The following is a 6928-nucleotide window of genomic DNA, read 5'->3' as shown; positions in this document are numbered from 1 at the left end:
TTCCAGCAGTCATGTACAGTTTCTGGTTTTAATTCATTCATTGCAGTTTTTATGAATGTTACTATATCAGCAGTAGTGAATGACCTCAAGCATCGCGTTATGTCCAGATTACGGTCTGCATCAATTGCCGATGGAATGCGGTAAAATACAAGGCAGGTATATGTGGCCTTGAAAAACCTAATGATGTCCTGGTCAAGGGGCTAAAGCAGTGAGGTTATATTTGGAGGTAAGAGTATAACCTCACTATTGAAACAGACTCAGGATAGCCAAGTGCATTGTCTGTTATTAAGAGGACTTTAAATTCGGGTGCCTGGGTGGTTCAGTTGGTTAAGCAACTGCCTTCGGCTCGGGTCATGATCCTGGAGTCCTGGGATTGAGTCCCGCATCGGGCTCCCTGCTGAGCAGGGAGTCTGCTTCTCCCTCTGACCCTCTTCCCTCTCATACTCTCTCTATCTCATTCTCTCTCTCAAATAAATAAATAAAATATTTTAAATAATAATAAAAAAAGACTTTAAATTCCAAGTCTTCCTCTTCTGAGTATTTTTTCATTTCTGAGATGAAGCATTGGTGGAACCATTCCATAAATAAAATGGCTGTCACACAAGCTTTCTGATTATGTTACCAGAAGGCAGGCAGATAATTTGTTTTTGTTTTTGCAAGCCCATGGGTTCTTTCCTCTGTACACTACACCTGGCTTTATCATATACCCTGCAGCATTGTCACATAGTATCAGAGTTAATCTGTCCTTCCATGTTTTATGCTGTAGTGCCTCTTTTACACTTTTATTAATGTAGGTTCTGTTGGCCATCTTCTTTCAGAAAAGCCCAGTTTCATTGCATTTGCAGACTTGATTTGGATGCTATCTTGTCTCCTTAACCAGCTTCTTCAGCTCTGCTAGGAGCTGAAACCACGGGTAAAGGGTACTGCTATATGAGGAGTGGTTAGCAGGAGGATTTCATAGGAGGTGAGGCAACTAACTGACAGGAATTGAATATGATGAGAATTTAGAAGGACTTCTGAATAGGGAACAAGACTAGTTAGGAGGGATCTCATGATTATTTCTTCAGGGACCTTGACTAAAAGAACAGTGGCAGCAGTGGCTCTGAGGAAGAGGGTGGGGTGTGCTCTTATGCCACAGGGTCTAGATGTTGGCTATAATAACCTGTGGACCAGTGGTGTTTCCCGTGTTTTGGGGTGAGTACCCCAAGGGCATTCCTCTCTGTTCATTATGCAAAAAGGAAAATGGGAAGTTGATCGTTGAGATGTCCAAGGGTAGGGGGATTTGTTAGTCTTTCATTTAAGACTTTAAAGACTAAATTACTTTGGTCTTAACCAAATAATAGGGTCAAGTTTGTTGTTTTTTAGTAAACATATTGGGGTTGGTCCATAAGAAAGAAGTTTGGAATTGAATTTTGAGAGTGGCCAAGAGAGAACCTTGTAATTGGTGCTTAGTTTTGGTTTTTGAGAAGTTTAGGATACCATGATACCTGTTTGGATCTAATCGTAGCCCCTGTTCCGAAATTAGGTGCTCTAAGTACCAAACCTGAGTTTGAACGAATTGCCGTTTTTCCTTGGAGACTTCATGTCGCTATAAGGCTAAAAGTTTTAACAGGTGGAAAAGCAGAGAAGCAAGTCATCTACATACTGTAATAGGGCAGAGCTTCCAGGAAATTTTATATGAGCTAGATCAGTTTTTAAGGTTTGTGAGAAGTACAAAGACTTTGAGTAGAACTTTGGGGAAGTCCAGGTGTATTGTCCTTCCCAAGTAAAAAAGCAAACAGATAGTGTCTGGTGTTATCCACTGAGATGCTAAAGAAGACAACCATGGTGAAAAAAATTGCTTTCAGCAGGTATAGAGACCAATAAAGAAGAGTATGGAGATTGGGAACAACTGGATGGTGATGTGGAAGTGCCTTGTTTATGCCTCTTATGGCACCTCTCACAGGCCCTGGTTTTAGGGTCAGCTTCAGTTAGCTTTTTTACCTTGTGTGTCGTCCTCAGAGTGTTGTTTCCTTAGCTTTGGATCACTGATGCAGAGCTCCGTGCCTTTCACATAGTAGATAATCAACTATTGGAACTGCTACTTTTCCCAAACTAGTTTTTAAAATTTACTTTGTTTTTTATATCCTGCTCTGGAAATTGATCACTTATTCATCAATATAGATGGAATAGTAATTTTTCAGTAGGTTTTTAACCCATGGCCATGAGAACTAAATCTAATTTGTTTTTATCTACATTACTAGAGAGAATAGCAGTTACTATGTAAGTAATCAGAACCAAAGTGATATCCGTGTGTTTTTTGTTTTGTTAATTAATTTTCAGATTTCTTTTTCTTTTGTCCTAATTGTTTTAAAACCAAAATGTATATATTTTCTTAAAGATGGGACTGAAGTTTACTTTCTAACTGGGTTAGTCATTCTTCCAGAATGACTCAAGAGCGCAGGGAACTTGGGTAGAGTTAAAGAGGCAGAGAGGCCAGAGATTTATAAACCCAGGCATGGAATTGGTTTGGGCATATGGAAAGGTCTGGAAACCAAGAGCGAGTCAAGCAGTTTCATTTATAAACATACCAGTTTCTGGATACAAAAATTTGAACTACTTGTATATTTTTTTTTTCTCAAAAACCTCCAAAGAAATTTTGAGATATTGAATACCATATGACCCTCTTTGATGGGGGTTGCATACTTTATTTTTTAACAGTGTGAACACCTTTGAGATCTTTCTGTCAAAAGCTATGTATTTTTTAAGTGGGTTTTCACTTTAATATAGGTATTAGAAAAATATAGGTAAGTGAAAAATATAATTCAAGATATACCCATTCATTAATTCGTTGAATGCCAAGTATGTGCCAGACACTGTTCTAAGCACAAGGCATACACTGGGGAGGAACCCAAAATTCCCTGCCTTTCATGGATCTTTGCTTATGAGAGAAATAATCAAAATGTATGTTAAATGATGTTTATGCCAAGGAAAACTAAATGTTAGAAGAGGACAAATTGGAGATAGAAGATTGAGTAAGAACTCAGCAGGTGACATTTGAACACAGACTTGAAGGAAGCAAAGGAGGGAGCTATGCAGATCCTTGAGAAAGCGTACTCCCTGCGGAAGGAATGGCAGATGAGAAGGCCCTGATGCAGGAGTGAACCAGGGCTGAGATTCCTGATGGGGGGAGAAGGTAGAGTGGGGAGGTCTGGATCTGGTAAGGCCTTGCACAAGGGAGTACAGATGACACGGTGGTTGCCAAGCCAGGGCTTGTTCTAGTTGAATATAAAATCCTGTTGTCCTCACTCAAAATTCTGTCGTCATTCTTTTTGAAAATGTTCTTATTTTTACCAAGTGTGTATACAGTCAAGTTAAATTTACTTTATAACTCTGATAGGGATTGTTGTGGAGTTTTATTCTGAATATCTGGAAGTATTGATGTGAATGGATTTCAGTTTTGGTATATGACTTTATGGGTATATGGTCAGTCTCCATACTCACCTGCCCTTTCCTCTTCACGTGTTAAATTACAGTAATACCCCATTTTAGTGTAATCTTTGTTTAGCAAAGCTATTTCTTATCTGGAATTTAAGTATAGTTTATAGCAGAATAGATACGGAGTCAAAATTGAATTAAATAAAATGGTTGTGAACAGGGACTTAGGAATAAGTGTGGTATGGGGTTTTATGTGTAATAGAATTGTAAAAATCAGATCAGTAGGGCATGTTTTTATGGCCCATCTATCAAGACTAGAAATAGCTTTGGTACCTATTACTCCCTTAAACATGTATTTGCATTTCATCCCCTGAATACGAGGAGACAAAAATGAAATCGAATTTAGAGCTGGAATGAATCTTAAATATTATCTAGTCCAAACGTTTGGTTTTACAAGAGCATTTTTTCCAGAGTGCACTCATAATACTGTTTTTTTTTTTCCATAACAATTCATTAACACAGCTCACACACATAGTTGGTGATAGAATCAGAATCTAACTCACTTAAAACTTTATTTTTCCTAACATGTACTGACTTTCTGACAGTTGCCCCAAATATCAGGCAACTCAAAATTAGAGCATTAGTCAGATATTCTGTATAATATATAGCATAGTGGTTCTCAGTGGTGAATAACCCTCACCTGGGAAGCTTGTTTTCTCGGGTTCCCTCCTGAGATTTTGCATCTGTAGGTTTGGAATACGGCTGGGAAAAATCCATGTTTTTAATGACCTGGTGATTTTGAAGTGTGAAGGGCAGTGCCCTTAAAAAACACTGCAAGGGGGTAGAGGAGAGACCAAAGAAGTGATGTTAGCACTTAATGTTCTCTAATGCCTTATTTCCTATAAATTTCAGCTGCTTGGGTGCTTGTTCCTTTGTAGGATTTGTTTCCCTCTTATATGGATGTAAAGGCATAGGAGAGACAGTCAATGATTATTTTTATTGCTCTGTCATTAGAACCTTAGGGTCATTATGATAAACTCATTGAATCCATGTAACTGTGTGGTATTGTACATGATGAAAGGAAATCTGTTTCAAAGTGAAACAAATTGAAAATATTTGGACAAGATGCTAGCTTGTCACTGCTGAGATACTAAAGTCAAGCAGAGAATGTTAGAAAACTCAATATTCATGGAGAGCCATGGCATAGTACTAGTGTATAATGAGGCACTATTTCCTCTTTAGCAACTGGAATGTTGTCAGATGCTGCCTGTCTGATTATGCATAGGTGCTAAGTGAATATTAAAAATTATGGAGCTGGTTGAGTAGGTTGAGTACCATGTGTTTTAGGTTGAGTATCATATATCCTATGGAGATCTTTTTTACTGTGTAGTTGTATAGCTAACTCAGTAACAGGTAGGAATATGGTTTTAATTGAAAAGAAACCACTTGCCTTTAAAAGCATTATGCTCTGCTAAAGGAAAGTTCATGCTTGACTAGTTTATTTCAGGTCTTTGGCTATGTCAGTATAAAGTGAATTCATTATATAAAAATGGATAATAGTCTAGGTTAATGGAATAGAACAGTTGAAAAGAGAACTTTTTGCAATAAAATAATCCACCCCTTGGAAGTCTGAAGGACAGGAAGCTGCCAAAATCATGTTTGGGGTTTTTTGTGTGTTTTTTGGTTTTTGTTTTTTTAAGTAATTGCAAGTAAATTTACAAATATAATCCTAGTTTTAAAAAAGCATATAGAGGTTATTTCGAGCTGTCTCGTTCAAATTTTTGTAGCCATCAGAAAAAAGAGGTTGAATTTTCTGGGGTTCTAACTCAATTGTAGGAATTTGATGTGAAGAGAATTTTTGTAAAGGAGCAGGCACAAAACAGGACTATGACAAGAACATCTGTAAAGTTATTACTAAGCTCATACAAGGAACTTAGTGGGGAATACCTCTTAAAACAGTTTTTAATAATTTGGTTTTTTAATCTAAGGACTTAGTTATAGCTTAGTGGGTATACTATTTCTAGTCCCATTACTGATTTTTATCACTCTGATGATAACATATACCCTAATGACTGATTCCTATATATTTGATTTTAAAAACTATTAAGACATGGAAAAGATTGAGTAAGCCTAAAATCAGCTATTTGCTAGGTTTAGGTTATCCATGCAATAAATGTATATATAGATGTACTTACCTTTAAGAGGTAAGTACCTAAAAACTGTATGGAAGTTGATTACTTTTGAATGTAAACAGTTTAAATAAAATCTGTAGTGATTCCTTTTATTGTTAAAAGTCAGGTAACACTAACTTAACCTGTTTGTAAATTTGATTCTGAATACTATAGTGGGCTTTTTCAAAGTGTAACCTTTATATGCATATAGGATATGAGCATGCATATATGTACAAAAGCCCTTCAGAAGGAGTTCACCTTCCTTATAAACTCCAAAACTCAGCTGTGCCTGTAAAATGTTTTTGCTCATGTTTGCATCATTGACTCAAATTTACACCTTCATGTTTGAGATCTGCTACTAGGACTATCTATGCATGTAGACTTTTGTCAGCTCCCTCTTCCCCCTTCAATAAGGCAGTTAACTCTAAAAAATATTGTGACCCTTTCTATAAAATGTTCATAAAATCAGCGTATTCAGCTTATACAGAAATTAATTTATCCCCTACACACAGAATTTCTATTTTGTAAGAATGTAGCTTGTATATCAGCGCAATAAAATCTGGTGTAAGAAACAAGCTGTTGAGTGGGTTAAGTGATTATTCTGAATGTATTTACTTTTCTAGTGTCATTTATTTGAGGTGGTGGTGGAAGGAGGCATAAGGAGGAGGTTTTGACGCGTTTTTAAAATGGCAGTGGACGTATGTTGGCGTATTTTGGTGAGATATGTTAATGTAACATAGAAACTACTGGAACCCAACATGACCATTCATTTTCTTTGTGCTTATGCAGCAGCAACTATCTAATTTTAACTCTGTTAAAGTCTAAGGCTGTAGTAGCCCTTCCAGTCTGAGCCAGATGAGGACTTTGAAAATTAACCTCTGATGGCCATAGGATTTGTTTACAACATTGCTGAAAATTAAATGAGTACCCATAAAGTAATATCACATATCATATATATATACACAGTGCACACACAGAGTTAAAATTCAGCACAGCAAACTGGGCTACATTTGCAGCTTTTAGATTGGCCTGGTTAAAGGTAATCTGAGGATTAGTACCAATTTGTGAAAAGTTTATATTCTGCAGTGTCTTCTTTTACTAAGGGTTCTTCCTTTGTACACTTGATTCTTCTCTTTCAGAGTAGGCCTTTCATTTTCTTCCTTGAACATAATTTGAGTCTATCATTTCTACCCTTAATCCAACCTTGAATCTCCCCTCTGCCCTTAAAACATCAATATTTTTTTTCTATTAAGTTAACTTCCTTGGGTATTTCGTGACTTTTCATAACACAACATAACTATTATTAATTATGAAGTAGACTATTCACTTCCCGTATTTCT

Source organism: Zalophus californianus, chromosome 3, assembly GCF_009762305.2.
Source record: "Zalophus californianus isolate mZalCal1 chromosome 3, mZalCal1.pri.v2, whole genome shotgun sequence".
Taxonomy (NCBI): Eukaryota; Metazoa; Chordata; class Mammalia; order Carnivora; family Otariidae; genus Zalophus; species Zalophus californianus.
Note: the sequence above shows the minus strand (reverse complement) of the source record.